Genomic DNA, 19332 nt, shown 5'->3' with positions numbered 1-19332 from the left:
ATTAGGTTTATTATGATATAGCATTTCATACTGAGGGTTAAACAGGTATTCCCAGCAAGGATGAGATGGAATACTTTTTATTTTTGCAGCATAGCTACATAGTAAGGATTTTCGTCTAAGGTGTAATGGCGGTTCATTTGCGTCAATATACAGGCTATGGACTGGAGATGTCCTGAAGGCACCTGTGGCTATCCTTAGGGCACTATGTTGAACAGTATTTAGACGTAGCAAGGAATTGTTTCTTGCAGAGTCATAGACAGGTGACCCGTAATCTAAGCGGGACCGGATAAAACTTTTATAAAGATGTGTGAGGGAGTGTCTATCAGCACCCCAGGAGTTAGATGACACAGCTCTTAAGATGTTTAATTTCTTTTGACAGGCCGTTCTAAGGTAGGCTACGTGATTGGAAAAATTAAGTTTACTGTCTAGATATAAACCCAATAAACGAAAATTGTTGGTAAGAGGAATCCGATTGTTTTTTAAATATATTTCAGGATCTGGATGTAATTTTCGTATTTTACAGAAATGAATTGCAGTCGATTTATTTTCTGCTAACGAATAGCCATTCCGTTGCGCCCACAATTCTATTCTGGCTATGGACATTTGAAGTTGCCTTTCAATGGAAATCATGGTTTGTGACTGGCAAGAGATAATCAGGTCATCGGCAAACATGTATGATTCAACTGTTTTTGGTATGTCTTGTGTTATATTTGTAATTCTTATTGTGAATAGTGTTGCACTCAGGATGGAACCCTGCGGTACACCCTCCTCTTGTTCAAATGATTTGGATATAGCGTTCCTATATCTGACCTGAAAAGATCTGTAGTGTAGGAAATTTTGTATAAATTGTGGTAACTGCCCCCTCAGACCGAATGATCGAAGATCCTGAAGGATACCATATCGCCAAGTGGTATCAAACGCTTTCACAATATCGAGATTGACCATAACCAGATGTTGTCTCTTGATGAAAGCATTGCGGATATTTGTTTCTGCTTTAATCATCACATCTAAGGTTGAGTGATTTTTCCGAAAACCATACTGATTTCGGTTTAGCAGATTGTTTGTTTCCAGAAGCCACGTTAACCGCCTGTGCACCATTTTTTCTAAGACTTTGCCTAAACAGCTAGTCAGCGATATCGGCCTGTAATTATTCGGTATGGTATGATCCTTACCTGGCTTAGGAAAGGCTAGTACAATTGAGTGACGCCGTGAGTGCGGATAAGTATTTTCTAAATAAATTCGATTGTAGAATTTCAATAGGGAACTTATTGCTTTATTATTTAACTTTTTTAACATTATATAGCATACTCCGTCCGGGCCGGCAGCAGTACTTGATGTTTTGTTTAGAGACTCAAAAAGTTCCTTTAACGTGAATGGCTGATTGTACGGCTGAGATGCCTTAGTATAAAAATTTATTTTATGTTGTTCTGCAGATGCCTTAATTTTTTGGAAGGTTTGACTGGATGTGGACACTGCTGATATACTGGCGAAAGACTCAGCTAATGCGTTTGCTATTTCTTTTGGATCAGACAATTCTTGCCCTTTCCAGTTCAGGATTGAGGCTGGAGACTGCACAAATTTACGGTTAAGTGCTTGAATTTTCTTCCAGACAAGTCTGCTGTCCGTATCCTTGTTTATGGTGGAAGCAAAATCTATCCAGGCATCTTTCTTTGCTTTTCTTCTTTTTTGGCGGAAATTGGCCTTGAGTTTTTTAAAGTTAATAAAATTTGCAGTTGTAGGAAATTTTCTAAAGAGATTCCAAGCTCGATTTTTTGTCTGTTTAGCATTTGTGCATTCCTGATTCCACCAGTAATGTCTCTGTCTGCGTTTCCCAGGTAAAGATTTTGGTATTGCAGAATTCGCAGCTTGTAATATTTGATTTGTTATATGATCGTTGACACTATCTATGGGCTGAGACTGGACTATCTCATCATCAAACTGGATTAGGGAGGAAAATTTATGCCAGTTTGCCCTATAGAAATTCAACGTGGATCGCTGCAATGGAGATAAGTTTACTTGTGTTTGAATACTGCAAAGAATCGGTAAGTGATCACTGTTTAGCGGGTTATCGAGAACTGACCACCCCATATTGGCATAAATGGAGGGATTGGTTGGTTGATTGAGTTTTTTATTGGCGCATCAGCAGCTATGGCTATAATGCGCCAAACCCTTGTCATAAGAAATAAATACTTTCAGTGACCTACCGAATTAGGTCACTACGTCAGATTATAGAAACAAGTATAAGCTGTAACAGATCAAGTAACAGTAGTAAATCTTAAAATAATAAGATTTAAATATGAGTAAAAAGGTTTACTAATTTTAGAAAATTAAAAACAGCAGACACATGGTCATTGTCAGATAAATTCTGACTGAGTGTATACGGCTGAGTCAGATGGTTAAAAGCGGTAAAACGAGCATTTCTAAAACTGGTACAGTCAACTAAAATGTGTCTGATTGTTAAGATTGTGCCACAGGACTCACACATAGGAGAGTCATCAGCCCTCAGCAAAAACGAATGTGTCAGATGACTATGTCCTATGCGGGTCCGGGCAAGAACAACTTCCTCCTTACGGTTCCTGCGCAGACTAGACTGCCATGGTTCAATAACAGGCTTTATATGATATAATTTATTCGCAGCCTGTCTATTCCACGAATCCTGCCATTGGGAATGGAACTTTTGATGTACTATTTGCCTGTAGTCCGTATAGGGGACTAGCAGGCAGCAGTTATTATTGGGAATTGCTGATTTCGCAGCGGCGTCGGCCAAATCATTTCCCCTAATCCCAATGTGGCTGGGAATCCAGCAGAAGCGGATGTCATATTCACGTTCATGAAGAACGTGAATCTTCTGCTGAATGCTAGACAGAACTGGATGAGGATTATACCTCACGGATATTAAAGCCTGTAAGATGCTAAGAGAGTCGGAATATAAAATGAACCGTTGGTATTGGCATTTACTAATATGATCCAAGGCTAACTCAATTGCGTGCAGCTCTGCAGTAAATATGCTGCATTCAGAGGGAATCTGCTCTGATATAGTGCTGTCTGTAAAGACAGCAGCAGATCCCACATATGATTCTGACTTCGAACCGTCTGTGTAGACTGGCGCGAAGTCGGAATATTCAGTTCGGTGTGCTGAATGAAGCTGCAGGTAGACACAGGATGGAGTGTCCGACTTTCCCCAGTTTCTAAGCGACAAGTCGCATGTCGGGACACGAGCATGCCACGGTGGAAAGGGTTGCTTTGATGTTTGGGCAACCTTGTCTACCTTGATATTAAGTTCTTTGAGTAGCTCTTGGAAACGAATACCAAAAGGACGATTGGCAGTCTTACGGGTGTTGTACAAGTTTTCCCATCGTGGCTCAAAAACGAAGGGCCACGTAGGATGGTCTGGCAGGGATTTCAGTTTTAAGGCGTACTTTAGAGACAACTGCTTACGACGAAGCGATAATGGTGGTTCGTTTGCTTCGACGTATAAGCTCTGGACAGGGGATGTTCGAAATGCTCCAGTAGCGATACGTAGAGCCTGATGATGGACAGGGTCCAGCCATCGGAGGGCACTGTCTCTGGCTGAACTATATACTTGGGACCCATAATCTAATTTGGATCGCACAAGTGCACGGTACAGCCGTAGCAGGGTGCATCGGTCTGCACCCCAAGATAAAGAGGAGCGCGAGCGGAGCATATTAAGGGCTCTTGTGCACTTTGTGCGGAGTTGACGAATATGATCCAAAAACTTGAGTTTTTTTATCGAATATGAGTCCCAAGAATTTTGTGTTCGCTGCTACTGGAATAGCATTTTGTCCAAGCCTTAATTCAGGTTCAGGATGAAGATTACGCTTGCGACAAAAATGTACGCAAACGGTCTTCTCCGGCGAGAACCTGAAGCCATTAGCAAGTGCCCAGGAATTCAGACTATTGATGGCTTTTTGCAGTTGTCTTTCAATAACCCTCATGTTGCATGACTGGCAAAAAATGCTAAAGTCATCAACATAGAGGGCACTGTTTACAGTTGGAGGAAGTTGTTCTGTGATGGAATTTATTTTGATGGCAAAAAGCGTGACACTTAATACTGATCCTTGTGGGACTCCCTCCTCTTGGTTAAAGGAGCGAGAGAGTGAGGATCCCACACGAACTTGGAACGATCGTTTGGCGAGAAAGTTTTGAATAAAAAAGGGGAGATGCCCTCTAAGGCCTAGGTTACGTAAATCTTTTAAAATGCCAAATCTCCAAGATGTGTCATACGCTTTTTCCAAGTCAAAGAACACCGACACCAAGTGTTCGCGTTTTAGGAAAGCATCCCGGATGGATGCTTCCATTCTAATAAGATGGTCCAAAGTGGACCGGTTCCTTCGGAAGCCGCACTGGATGTTGGAGAGAAGGTCGTTTGATTCAAGATACCAAATTAAACGAGAATTAACCATTCTCTCCAGGATTTTGCACAGACAGCTAGTCAGAGCAATAGGACGATAATTGGTGGTGACCTTTGGATCCTTTCCTGGCTTAGGAAAGGCAAGAACGATAACCTTTCGCCAGGAGTCCGGAAACTGCCCTTCAGTAAAGATTCTGTTATACAGAAGGATCAGACAATCCATAGATTTTGATGAAAGATGTTTAATCATTTCATAATGGATGCCATCTGGTCCAACGGCACTTGCTTTGGAAAGAGCGAGGGCCTTTTTCAGTTCCAGAATAGTGAAATCCCCGTTGTAGGGATAAATACTCTTAGATTTAAAGCTAAGTGCCTGTTTTTCGATTTTATATTTCAGGACCAGAAACTCTGGGGAATACGAAGATGTTGCAGAGATCTTGGAGAATGTTTCCCCAAGAGAATTAGCTATTGCAGTTGGATCTGCAATAGCGCATCCATTATAATCTAGGATTGAAGAAGGGTGGGATGTATATTTTCCCTTCATTTTCCGGATTTTATCCCATACTACCTTAGAGTTGGTAGACTGGTTAATAGATGATGTAAAACGGATCCACGATTCCTTTTGACTCTGACGACGGATGTAACGTGCTTTGGCTCGTGCACGTTTGAAGGCTATAAGGTTGTTCGTGGTAGGATATCGGCGAAATATCCCCCACGCTTTGTTTTGAGCCTTTTTTGCTGCTGTGCATTGTGAATTCCACCAAGGTTTAGGAAATGGTGGAAACCGGGCAGATGTTTTTGGAACAGCATTCGCAGCTGCTTGGACAATATTTTCTGTGATGTACTTAATTGCATCATTGATAGGCTCTTGACTGACTGTACTAAGATCAAAATTTGCCTGGTGTTGGAAGGCAGTCCAGTCAGCCTGATCAATCTTCCACCGTGGTAGCCTGAAGGGAAGACATGGTCTCCCACTGTGTAGCAAGGTTATCACGGGGAAGTGATCACTACCGTATGGATTCTCCTCCACTTCCCAGGTGAGTGAAGGGAGTAGAGAAGGGGAGCAGATAGAGAGATCAATGGCAGAAAAAGTACGGGTAGGCATGTGGAAAAAGGTGTTTGTTCCAGTATTTAGAAGGGTTTTGATTGATTGATTGATTTGGGTTTTATTGGCGCACTAGCAACTAAGGCTATAATGCGCCAAGACCAGGTAATATCTAAAAAATTTAACATCTCGGTGACCTAATTAATTAGGCCACCATGTCCAGATCTGAAAACATAAATAAACAACAATAACATATAAATTTTAAATACGATTAAAAACCTTTATTGCTTTTAAAAAGCTAAAAACAGCAGACACATTGTCATTGTCGGATAAAATCTGACTGAGTGTATAAGGCTCAGTCAGATGATTAAAAGCGGTAAAACGGGTACTGCTAAAATCTGGACAGTCAATTAAAAGGTGTCTGATCGTTAACATTGTGCCACAGGACACACACATAGGAGGGTCATCAGCCCTCAGCAGAAACGAATGCGTTAAATGACTGTGTCCTATGCGGGTCCGGGCAAGAACAACTTCCTCAGTACGATTCCTGCGCAGACTAGACTGCCACGGTTCAATTACGGGCTTTATACGATATAATTTATTCGCAGTCTGCCTATTCCACGAATCCTGCCATTGGGAGTGAATCTTCTCGTGTATTATTTGCCTGTAGTCTGTATAGGGGACTAACAGGCAGTGGTTATTATTGGGAATTGCTGATTTGGCTGCGGCGTCAGCCAAATCATTTCCCCTAATCCCAATGTGGCTAGGAATCCAGCAGAAGCGGATATCATATTCACGTTCATGGAGAACGTGAAGCTTCTGCTGAATGCTAGACAGAACTGGATGAGAATTATATCTCACAGATATTAAAACCTGTAACACGCTGAGAGAGTCTGAATATAAAATGAACCGTTGGTATTGGCATTTAATAATGTGATCCAAGGCTAACTTTATAGCGTGCAGCTCTGCAGTAAATATGCTGCATTCAGAGGGAATCTGCTCCGATGTAGTGGTGTCCCTAAAGACAGCAGCGGATCCCACATATGATTCCGCCTTCGAGCCGTCTGTGTAGACTGGCACGAAGTCAGAATGTTCAGCTCGGTGTGCTGAAAAAAGCTGCAGGTAGACAGATGACGGAGTGTCCGACTTTCCCCAATTTCTAAGGGACAAGTCACATGCCGGGACATGAGCATGCCAGGGTGGAAAGGGTTGCTTTGGTGTTTGCGCAACCTTGTCTACCTTGATATTAAGTTCTTTAAGTAGCTCTTGGACACGAATACCAAAAGGGCGATTGGCAGTCTTACGGGTGTTGTATAAATTTTCCCATCGTGGCTCAAAAACGGATAGCCACGTAGGGTGGTCTGGCAGGGATTTCAGTTTTAGAGCGTAGTTTAGAGACAACTGCTTGCGTCGAAGCAATAACGGCGGTTCGTTTGCTTCGACGTATAAGCTCTGGACTGGAGATGTTCGATATGCTCCAATAGCGGTACGGAGAGCCAGATGATGGACAGGATCCAGCCACCGAAGTACACTGTCTCTGGCCGAATTGTATACCAGGGACCCGTAATCTAGTCTGGATCGTACAAGTGCACGGTAGATGCGTAGTAGGGTGCATCGATCCGCACCCCAAGATGTAGAGGAAAGAGAGCGCAGAATATTCAGCCCTCTTGTGCACTTTGTGCGGAGTTGACGGATGTGATCCAGAAAGGTCAACTTTTTGTCAAATACGAGTCCCAAGAATTTTGTATCCGCTGCTATTGGAATAGCATTTCGTCCGAGCCTTAATTCGGGTTCAGGATGAAGATTACGCTTACGACAAAAGTGTACGCAAACGGTCTTCTCCGGCGAGAACCTGAAACCATTTGTAAGTGCCCAGGAGTTGAGTCGATCAATGGCTTTCTGCAGTTGTCTTTCAATCACCCTCATGTTGCATGACTGGCAAAATATGCTAAAGTCATCAACATAGAGGGCACTGTTTACAGTTTGAGGAAGTTGTTCTGTGATGGAATTTACTTTGATGGCAAAAAGCGTGACACTTAATACTGATCCTTGTGGTACTCCCTCCTCTTGGCTAAAGGAACGAGAGAGTGAGGATCCCACACGAACCTGGAAAGATCGATTGGCTAAAAAGTTTTTAATAAAAATGGGGAGTTGCCCCCTAAGACCGAGGCTATGCAGATCTTTTAAAATGCCAAATCTCCAAGTTGTGTCATACGCTTTCTCCATGTCAAAGAACACCGACACCAAGTGTTCACGTTTTAGGAAAGCATCCCGGATGGATGTTTCCAGTCTAATAAGATGGTCCAAAGTGGACCGGTTCCTTCGGAAGCCGCACTGGATATTGGAGAGAAGGTCATTTGATTCTAAATACCATATTAAACGAGAATTGACCATTCTCTCCAGAATTTTGCACAGACAGCTAGTCAGAGCAATAGGACGATAATTGGTGGTGATTTTTGGATCCTTTCCTGGCTTAGGAAAGGCAAGAACGATTGCCTTGCGCCAGGAATCCGGAAACTGCCCTTCAATAAAGATTCTGTTATACAGAGAGAGCAGATAATCCATAGATTTTGGTGAAAGATGTTTAACCAATTCATAATGGATGCCATCTGGTCCAACAGCACTTGCTTTGGAAAGGGCGAGGGCTCTTTTCAGTTCCTGAATAGTGAACGGCCCATTGTAGGGATAGATGTTCTTTGACTTAAAATTAAGTGCCTCTTTTTCCAGTTTATGTTTCAGGACCAGAAACTCTGGGGAATACGAGGATGTTGCAGAGATGTTAGAGAATGTTTCCCCAAGAGCATTGGCTATTGCAGTTGGATCTGCAATAGCGCATCCATTGTAATCTAGGATTGAAGAAGGGTGGGATGTATATTTTCCCTTCATTTTCCGGATTTTATCCCAGACTACCTTAGAATTGGTAGCCTGGTTAACAGATGATGTAAAACGGATCCATGATTCCTTTTGACTCTGACGGCGAATGTAGCGTGCTTTGGCTCGTGCACGCTTGAAAGCTATTAGATTAGCAGTGGTAGGATATCGACGGAATATCCCCCACGCTTTGTTTTGAGCCTTTTTTGCTGCTGTGCATTGTGAATTCCACCAAGGTTTGGGAAATGGTGGAAACCGGCCAGATGTTTTTGGAACAGCATTCGCAGCTGCTTGGACAATGATTTCTGTGATGTACGTTACTGCATCATTGATAGGCTCCTGACTGACTGTACTGAGTTCAAAATTTGCCTGATGTTGGAAGGCATTCCAGTCAGCCTGATCAAACTTCCACCGTGGTAACCTAAAAGGAAGACATGGTCTCCCACTGTGTAACAAGGTTATCACAGGGAAGTGATCACTTCCGTATGGATTCTCCTCCACTTCCCAATTGAGTGAAGGGAGCAGAGAAGGGGAGCAGATAGAGAGATCAATGGCAGAAAAAGTACGGGTAGGCGTATGGAAGAAGGTGTTTGTTCCAGTATTGAGAAGGGACAGGGCATTGTCATTGAGCATACGCTCTATGACCCGTCCCCTTTCATTGATGTTAGCACTACCCCACAGGGTGTTATGTCCATTCATATCCCCGAGAAGTAAGAAAGGGGGAGGCAACTGCTTTAGAAGATCATCAAGGGCTTCCTGGGAGATGTCAGTCCCAGGTGGCAAATAAATAGAGCAGACCGTTAATAAAAATCCCACTGTAAGGCGAATTGCAACAGCCTCTATGCTGGTTGTAATTAGCAAGGGCTGAACTGGGGTCTGATTACTCACAAGGATAGCCACTCCTCCATGAGCAGGACCATCCGCAATTCTATCCTTACGAAAGATCGTGATGTTATGCATAGTGGGATCATCATTCGCCTTTAGATAAGTCTCCTGCAAGCAAAAGCAAACTGGCTCGTGCTTTTGCAGGAGGGCCTTGATGTCATCAGTATTTCGCCGGAATCCACGACAATTCCATTGTAGGAATTTAGCCATTATTTTGGCTTGGTGGGTCCATCAGGCGGCTTCCGAGGTGCTGAGGGCTTACTTTTATCAGCCTTGGCTTTATCTTTTTTGGGGAAAAAAGGACGATGTCCCGTGTCCATTTCTTCCTCCGCAAAGAGTTCCAAGACTGATTCATCCTGTACCTCCTTGTTCTCTACATCCATTCTTTCTGGTGTCACGGATGACTCTTCTAAAGTTTTTGGCTTTTCTTTACCACTTGGTTTAGGTAGTGGTGGAGCACTAGGAGGTACGGATATAGGAGTGGCAGCTGATTGTGTTTTTGTGGTGGGCTTTTGTGAACTCAATAAATAGCGTGCAATCGGGGTGAATGACTCTTTTGGTGGTATAGTCATCTCAGTTTGTGTACCGATAGTGCACTTAGCAGAAACCTTCTGGGCATATGAAGGTTTCCCGCTATTTATTGGTTGTATGCGTTTTCTAGCCTCTGGGTAGGAGATGTTTAGCTCCGTTTTTAATTTCTGTATCTCCTTTTCGTCCTTCCACCGCTGGCATGCTCGAGAGTATGCAGGGTGCTCTCCTTGGCAGTTAATACAATTAGGCTTAGGAGCTAGACATTCCTTGCTCTCGTGGTCTTTAACACCACATCGAGCACAGGCAGGATTACCACGACAGGATGTTTGTGAGTGGCCGTACTTTTGACATTTAAAACACCTCAGTGGGTTGGGAACGTAAATCCTCACTGGGCAGTTTAAGTACCCTGCCTTGATGGAACTTGGAGGCCGTGGGGTGTTGAATGTTAGGATGAGAACTCGGGTAGGGACAAGATTCCCATCCTTACGCATGGATATCCGCTTTACAGCTGTCACTCCTTGTTCTTTTAATTCAGAGCAGATCTCTTCTTCAGAAACGTGAAGAAGATCCCACTCTGATATCACACCTCTTGAAGAGTTCAAAGTTTTGTGAGGGGTTACGATGATGGGTATTCCCCCTATAAATATGGCTTTTAAAAATTTTTCAGCTTGATTTATATTTGCTGCTTCAATTAGAATATCTCCAGAACGCAGCCGTTTAACGGATTTGGGTGAGCCTGCCATCCCTTCTAATCCTTTCTGGATAAAGAAAGGTGACATTTTCCCAAGTGACTGCTCTCCGGTGGAATGGAGAATGAGGAAAAGAGGTGTCACAGATGTTGTTTTCTCCTCAGTTCTGGCTCTTTTAGCTGAATTGCTTTCACTCTCATCTGACGATCGATTAGGTAGGGGCCTTGTTGGGGCCCCAGAAGAAGAATTTAAATTACTCATAAGAGTAAAAAGAAAATGTCTGATGCCTAAGTACCTCACCCACCACGGAGCCCTACGAGGGGACGCCCACTCGTGAACTAGCAGGTACTGCGTACACGAATGGGACGCCGAGTTCGCTTAGAGCACCATACCCACGTTACCAATAAGTCTTTATCCCGTCCCAGGACCAAAGGGAGGGAGACTTATTGGAACGCAGTTGACCCTAGCAGTATAGAACCACCCGCCGATTGATCCCAGTCGAGCCGGTCCGGGACCACCCGTCTCGTCGAAGCAGGGGCCAAAGTGGTGTATTAAGGCTGGGCCCCTCAACCACCAGGATCCCCCTTTCCGCTTCCACGGGTCGCGGCGCACGGCTGCACACGCCGGATTCCAAAGATGTAACCCTGGAACCAAGGTATGGGCGTTAGATCCCAGTGATGCTAATCTGGAAACCCAGCAGCATCACTGGGAGGTCCCCTCACCACGTACAGGTGTCCACGTCGAGGGGATTTAGAAGGGAAAGGTCATTGTCATTGAGCATATGCTCTATGACTCGTCCCCCTCCATTGATGTTAGCACTACCCCACAGGGTGTTATGTCCATTAAAATCCCCAAGAAGTAAGAAAGGGGGAGGCAGCTGCGTTAGAAGATCATCAAGGTCTGCCTGGGAGATATCAGTCCCAGGTGGCAAATAAATAGAGCATACTGTTAATAAAAATCCCACTGAAAGGCGAATTGCAACAGCCTCTATGCTGGTTGTAATTAGCAAGGGCTGCACTGGGGTATGGTTACCCACAAGGATAGCCACTCCCCAATGTACAGAGCCATCCGCAATTCTATCCTTTCGGAAAACTGTGATGTTGTGCATGGTTGGATCATCATTTGCCTTTAGATAAGTCTCCTGCAAGCAAAAGCAAACTGGCTCGTGCTTTTGCAGGAGGGCCTTGATGTCATCTATATTTCGCCGGAATCCACGACAATTCCATTGTAGGAATTTAGCCATTATTTTGGTTTGGTGGGTCCATCAGGCGGCTTCCGAGGTGCTGAGGGCTTACTTTTATCAGTCTTGGATTTGTCCTTTTTGGGGAAGAATGGACGCTGTCCCGTGTCCATTTCCTCCTCCGCGAAGAGTTCCAAGACTGACTCTTCGGGTACCTCCTTCTGCTCCACATCCATCTTTTCTTGGGTACTAGGCGGGACTTCCCCTTTCTTATTCTTTTCGTTCATAGTTACCTTTGTTACTTGTGGAGCATTAGGAGGTACCGATATAGGAGTGGCAGCTGATTGGTCCTTCTGTGTAGGTTTTTGCGAACTTAAGAGATACCGCGCGATGGGAGTGAAAGACTCCTTGGGAGGAATGGTCATGTCCGTCTGAGTTCCGACGGAACATCTCCCTGCTACCTTCTGGGCGTAGGTAGGTCTGTTGATATTCAGGGGTTTGACCGATTTCCTTGCCTCCTGGTATGATATATTTAGCTCTGCCTTCAGCCGTTGAATTTCTTTTTCTTCTTTCCACATCTGGCATGCTCGTGAGTAGACCGGATGTTCGCCCTCACAGTTAATACAGGTGGGTTTTGCGGCTGAACATGCTGTTGTTTCGTGGTCCTTTGCACCGCATCGTGCGCATGCAAGGACTCCACGGCAGGCCATTTGAGAGTGTCCATACTTCTGGCATTTAAAACACCGTAAAGGGTTCGGAACGTATGGACGCACTGAACAGTTGATATATCCAGCTTTGATCTCGTCAGGAGGTTTAGGAGAGTTAAAAGTCAGGATAACGCTCCTGGTTTTAACTATTTTTCCATCCCTTCGCGCAGTGATTCTCTTGACGGCAATGACTCCCTGTGGTTTTAATTCGGAGCAGATTTCCTCCTCGGTGACGTCGAGAAGGTCCCACTCCGAAATGACACCTCTCGATGAATTGAGTGTTCTGTGTGGTGTCACCGTTATAGGGATTCCTCCGATTGATGTTACTCGGAGTAGATGTTCGGATTGCCTGTCATTTTTAGTTTCAATTAAGAGGTCTCCAGAGCTGAGCCTCTTAACTGATTTGGGTGAACCTACTAACCCATCTAACCCTTTTTGGATAAAAAAGGGCGACATTTTACCAATCGGTTTTTCACCGGTTGAGTGCATAATCAGGAACCTTGGAACAGGCCCTGATGTTACTTCTGTTCGCTGCCTTTTTGTACTAATAGTACTATCTGGATCGTCGTCAATGTTTGCAGATAGGGACCGGGTTGGGGCCCCTGAAAAAATGAGTTTATCAGGATTCATAGAGTTTATTTAATTGTTCAGTGCCCGGGCTCCCCACCCACCACGGAGCCCAAAGGGACGCCCACTACCCGGCATGCAATAAATCCGCTCGGGAGTGAGACGCCAGGGCTACCCAGACACTTACCCGCACAGCCGCCAGCCTGAATCCTGTCCCTCGGACCATGAGGGTAGGGGCGTGGCATTGACACGGTTGACCCTCGCAGGCGAACCTACTAGCCGATTGATCCTAGCCGGGCCTTCCAGGACCACCCGTCTTGTCGAAGCAGGGGCCAAAGTGGTGTATTGAAGCTGGGCCCCTCAACCACCAGGATCCCCCTTTCCGAATTTCCACGGGTCGCAGCGCACGGCAAACACGCCCGATTCCATTGATGTAAGCCCGGAACCTAGGCTGTGGGCGTTGGATCCCAGTGATGCTAGTCTGGAAGTCCAGCAGCGTCACTGGGAGGTCCCCTCACCACGTACAGGTGCCCACGTCGAGGGGCATAAATGGAGGGAGAGCAGATTGAAAGGTCTATTGCAGTCATGGATCCTGTAGTAAAATGGACATATGTGGGTTCACCAGTGTTTAACAGAGTAAGGTTATGAGTATCAAGCAGCAATTCTATTATTTTACCCCTTTTGTCAATTTTTGGCGATCCCCATAGAGGATGATGAGCATTAAAGTCACCCAGTAAGCAGAAAGGAGATGGCAGCTGATTTACTAGCTTTTCTAAATCATCTGAGGAGAAAGCAAAATTAGGAGGGAGATATATAGAGGCTATTGTAATGGTGATACCAATTTCAATGCGCACTGCCACTACTTCAAAAGGAGTCTGGAGGGATACATGCTTGGATGGAATGTTATTTCTGACAATGATAGCCACCCCTCCATGAGCTGGCGTGTCAATGCTCCTATCTCGTCTAAAAATGGTATAATTTTTGACGGAAGGGCACACTCGTGAATTTAGAAGGGTTTCCTGTAAGGCTATGCCAGCTGGTTCATACCGATCGATTAGATCCTGCAAATCATCTTTTGAATTTCGAAATCCTCTGCAATTCCACTGAAGAACTTTTTCCATTATGTGGTTTTTTGTGTTGTTTTCGATTCTAACTGTTTTTTAGTTGCAGCTTGCTTGTATCGATCAATTTTTGCTTTGTCTTTCCTGGGAAAAACGGGTCGGGTCACATCCATCTCTTCACTTGCATGTAGTTCTAAAATTGTATCTTCTGCTTCGTGATGTTCATCAATGTCCATTCCGGTGGTGGATGTTTGCGGTTTTTTGGTTTCTATTACTTGTGGTTTTATTGTTGAGGAGGCCTCCGTTGGTATGGTGATTGGGGTATTATTGGACTGTTCACTTGTTTTTTGTGCAGGAGACTGTTTTGAAACAGAAAGCAACGAACGTGCCCAGTTCGCAATTGATATATTTGGAGGAATCGATACTTCAGTTTGGATCCCTAAAGACTGTGAAGATTGAGTTGCTGCGGCATATGTTTGCTTTATCTCTATTTTGATTATCTGTCTTCTTGCCTCTGAGTATGTCACTTTGTTCTCTACTTTATATTTTTGAATTTTTTTTCCCTGCTTCCATAGTTCACATGTTTTTGAGAAAGCTGGGTGGTTACCCTTACAATTTGGACAATGCGGAGTGGTAGTGGCACAATCAGATTGGTTATGGTCTTTTAACCCGCAGATGGGACATACTGCCTCACCTCGACATGCAGTCTGGGAGTGTCCATATTTTTGGCATTTGTAGCACCTGATGGGATTCGGAATGTATGGTTGGACACGGCAATGCAGGTAGCCTGCTTTCACAGATGTTGGCAAGTTAGGAGTGCTAAAGGTAAGAATTATGCTTCTTGTTGGAACGAGTGTACCGTCTTTTCGGGTCATGATTCTCCTTGCTTGGATGACTTTTTGATCGTGTAATTCTTGGACAATTTCCTCCTCTGGCACAAGTAATAAGTCCCATTCTGTTATCACTCCCTTTGAGGAGTTTAAGGTGGCATGGGGAGTAACTTTTGTTTGGTGTCCTCCAAAAGTTGTGAGCTTTAATAGCTTTACAGAATGTTGAGGTTGAGTTGTTTCTATTAGAAGATCACCTGATTGAAGTCGCCGTACTGATTTAGGTGAACCAGCAGCAGACTCAATGCATTTCTGCACTAGAAAAGGTGATAATTTGCTCAGGGGCTGATCTGATAGAGAGTGCAAGATGAGGAAGGCTGGTATCTCCTCTTTAGGTGTTGTTTTCAACCTCTTTGCTTGAGAATAGTCATTTTCATTGTCACTTTTATTTGCTAGTCTTGAGCTCGATGGCTCTAAAGGTGGAAATGAACTGTTTACCATCTTCGCTCCTTTCAGCCCTGGGAGAGTGGATTTCTTCTCCCAGGTTACCGGCCCCGCCACGGGGAGGCAGGAGCAGTGCCGCTAGAGTGACCAAGCGGTATAAGGGTTAGTACGTTAGTTTAAAAAGAAAAAAGAAAGGTGGATTTCCTTTCTTAAAACTTGCTTACAATTTGTAAGACTAAGTTATTAATTAAAGACAATGTAAAAAACTTTTTAAACTAAATAAGAACTTTGGCTTGGGTTTGGGTTTATGAATCACTCTGAAATTCGCTTGATCACTATAACGCTTGGCACCCGGGGCCGCTGTGCATTGTGAATTCCACCAAGGTTTGGGAAATGGTGGAAACCGGGCTGATGTTTTTGGGACAGCATTAGCAGCTGCTTGGACGATGATTTCTGTGATGTACTTTACTGCATCATTGATCGCCGCTTGGCTGACTGTGCTAAGATCGAAATTTGCCTGATGTTGGAAGGCAGTCCAGTCAGCCTGATCAAACTTCCACCGTGGTAACCTAAAAGGAAGACATGGTCTCCCACTGTGTAACAAGGTTATCACAGGGAAGTGATCGCTTCCGTATGGATTCTCCTCCACTTCCAAAGTGAGTGAAGGGAGTAGAGAAGGGTTTGTTTGTTTGTTTGTTTGGGGATTTTTTTTTTCGCATGGGCGTCTATGGCCATAATGCGCCATACATAGGTTAGTATTTATGCTATTTCTTTATGGATCGAGAGTCAGGAAACTGATTGTTGACTAGCTAAAGGAGGTGGTATACATTGATTGCTTTGAGAAAGTTAAAAATCTTTGAGACATCTGTTTTATTGCCCAAAAGTGAACTAAGCGTTAGTGGTTCTTCAGTTGAGGCTGGATTGAAGTGATTCTGGCGTTCTATTGCAAATTTTGTGCATTCCACAAGGATATGTTTCACTGAAAGCACTGTTTTACAGTGATCACACTGGGGGTGAATCTCCCCTCTTAAAAGGTAACCATGAGCAATATTAGTGTGACCTATACGCAGACGAGCTAGTATTACCTCCTGTTGTCGAATTGCACTGAGACTTGAAGGCTATTGCTCAAGTTTGGCTTGATACTTCGAAGCTTATTTTCAAGTTGTTTTTGCCACGTTGATTGCCACTGGTACATGCATTTTTTCTGTATTATTCGTCTATAGTCTTGATGTGGAACTCTTGACTGTACATCAGGTGGTAAGTCAGCCGCTTTTGCGGCATTGTCTGTTAATTCATTTCCTGGAATTCCCATATGTCCTGGGACCCAACAGAAATGTATGGTTCTTCCAAGCTCAGATAAGGTATATAAAGTGTTTGTTATTTCTTTTACGACTGGGTGGGTGATGTTCATGGTGTTTTCCAGGGCTTGAAGTGCACTTAGAGAATCAGACTGTTTTCAATATTGGAGGTCTCGATATGCTTCAGTGCAACCTGAATTGCCATTAGTTCGGCAGAAAATATACTGAACTCATGTGGCAGTTGGTAGGCCAATGTTATGTTCGGGAAAACTGCGGCGATTCCAACGTGGGTGTCATTCTTTGACCCATCTGTATGAACTACAACAAAGTTTGGAAACTGCTCCACCACTGCACGGTACAATTGCAAGAAATTTTCTTTATGTAATGCAGATTTATCCCATTTATGAAGGTATTTATCACATAAAGGTGGAGTAATGCTCCACGGAGCAAGGAATAGTGGAGGGGTATTTGAGATATTATCAAAACTCAGATTAAGTTGTTCTAGAAGATGTCTTATTCTTATACCTAATGGTCGGTTAGCAGTAGGGCGATTATGGTATAACCTGCTGTGTTGGGGGGTGAAAAGTAATTCCCAATTTGGGTGTTCAGGCATAGATCTTATTTTATATGCATAGCGTAATATAAGTTGTTGCCTTCTGATAGAGAGAGGGGGTTCGTGAGCTTCGGCATATAGACTATGTATTGGAGACGTGCGGTATGCTCCTAGAGCAATGCGTATTGCACTATGATGGAGAGGATCAAGCCAGCGAAGGACACTAGGCCTTGCTCAGCTATACACTGGTGCCCCATAGTCAAGTTTTGATCTTATTAAAGATCTGTATAGCCGTAATAAGGTAAGGCGATCAGCTCCCCACTTTGTTGCTGAGAGAACCCGGATAATATTTAATTTTTGTTGGCAGGATGTTCTTAGTCTTTTAATATGTTCCAGGAATGTAAGTTTATGATCTAAGGTGATTCCTAAGAATCGTATGCTGGGTTGAACTGCTATTGGTTGTCCCTTCAGTTGTAGTTCCGGGTGTGGGTGCAATTTACGTTGTCGGCAAAAATGGATGAACAACGTTTTTTGAGAACAAAGCTGAAATCCATTGGTTTGTGCCCATGTACTGATCTTATTTATTGCCCCTTGTAACTGTCTCTCGATCGTATTCATGTTTTTCGCATGGCAAGAAATACTAAGGTCATCTACGAACAGTGCCTTATCGATAGTCTTTGGAAGTTGTTCAGCAATGGTGTTTATTGCAATTATAAAGAGTGTAGCACTAAGTACAGAGCCCTGGGGAACTCCTTCTTGAAAAAATAGTTTGGAGAGCGAAGTTTTAAATCGAACCTGGAAAGTTCGCTTGTCTAGAAAGTTGCGTATGAAAATCGGGAGATGGCCCCGAAGTCCATGGCGGTGTAATTCGCGGAGTATTCCATACTTCCACGTGGAATCATAGGCCTTGCTGATGTCAAAGCAAACCATTACATGGTGTTCCGATCTAAGGAATGCATTCCGAATGGAATTTTCTAGTTTTACTAGTATATCTAGTGTTGATCTGTTCTGTCGAATGCCGAATTGTGCAGAATTTAAGAGATTGAAATTTTCCAGGTACCATATCAGTCGACGGTTCACCATCTTTTCCAGAATTTTGCAAAGGCAACTGGTCAAGGCAATGGGTCTATAGCTAGTAGGGTTTGTCGGATCTTTTCCTGGTTTAAGGAATGCAAGTACTGTAGCGTGGTGCCATTGTTCAGGGAATGTGTCTTCCCGGTAGAGCCTATTGAACAGATCAAGAAGTGACTGCAGTGATTCAGCACTTAATTCCTGTATCATCGAATAATGGATATTATCTGGTCCTACAGCGCTACGCCTAGATGTGGACAAGGCCCTATGTAGTTCGTGGATAGTGAATGGTAAGTTATATTGTTCTTCTGCTTTTGAAGAAAAGTTTAGCTTTTGTTTTTCTGAATTTGCTTTGAATCTTCTGAAGGCTGGTATGTAACTTTCTGTTGCTGATGTTTTGGCAAAAGTTTCTCCTAGTATATTGGCAATTTGGGTAGGGTCAGAAATGTTCTGCCCTCTCCATTCCATGATAGGCTGAGGTGTCGTTTGATATTTACCACTCATTTTCCTGATTGTTTTCCAAATTTTGTGTGTGGGAGTTGCTTGATTGATGGTTGAAGTGAAGCGAATCCAAGCGGCCTTTTTATTACTGCGTCTAACATACCTGGCTCTTGCTCTAACGCGTTTAAACTGAATGAGATTAGCTGTGGTTGGATAGCGCCTAAAAGTATTCCAAGCTTTATTTTGGTCTCTTTTTGCTGCACGGCATTCGTCATTCCACCATATTTTTGGGTGTACAGGTAATTTTGAGGAGGATTTTGGTATAGCTTGTCCTGCTGCGTGTAGTATAGTTCTTGTGACATACTCAACCGCTTCCCTGGTTGGGGATTTTTGTATAATTTCAGGATCCACTTTAGCTAAATTTTTATACATCTCCCAGTCTGCTTTATCAATTAGCCACCGAGGAATTCTAGTAAGATGATAAGAGGGTTTATTTAGTAATTCAATTGTAATGGGAAAGTGATCACTATGCAGTGGATCATTGTTTGCCGTCCACTTTAGAGTAGGATACAAAGTTGCAGAACAGATAGACAGGTCTATTGCAGTATATGTTCCAGAAGGAAGGTGAACGTAAGTAGGTGACCCGTCATTTAGAAGGAGAAGGTTGTTATCATCTAAACATTTTTCAATTACTTTTCCTCTTTGGTCAATACTGTTGTTACCCCATAGTGTGTGATGACCATTAAAGTCTCCCAGTATGAGGAAAGGTGTGGGGAGTTGAGCTATGAGG

The sequence above is a fragment of the Mastigoproctus giganteus genome, chromosome 12 (genome assembly GCF_048544385.1).
Source record: "Mastigoproctus giganteus isolate SK-2022 chromosome 12, ASM4854438v1, whole genome shotgun sequence".
Taxonomy (NCBI): Eukaryota; Metazoa; Arthropoda; class Arachnida; order Uropygi; family Thelyphonidae; genus Mastigoproctus; species Mastigoproctus giganteus.
This window is presented reverse-complemented; position numbering follows the sequence as displayed.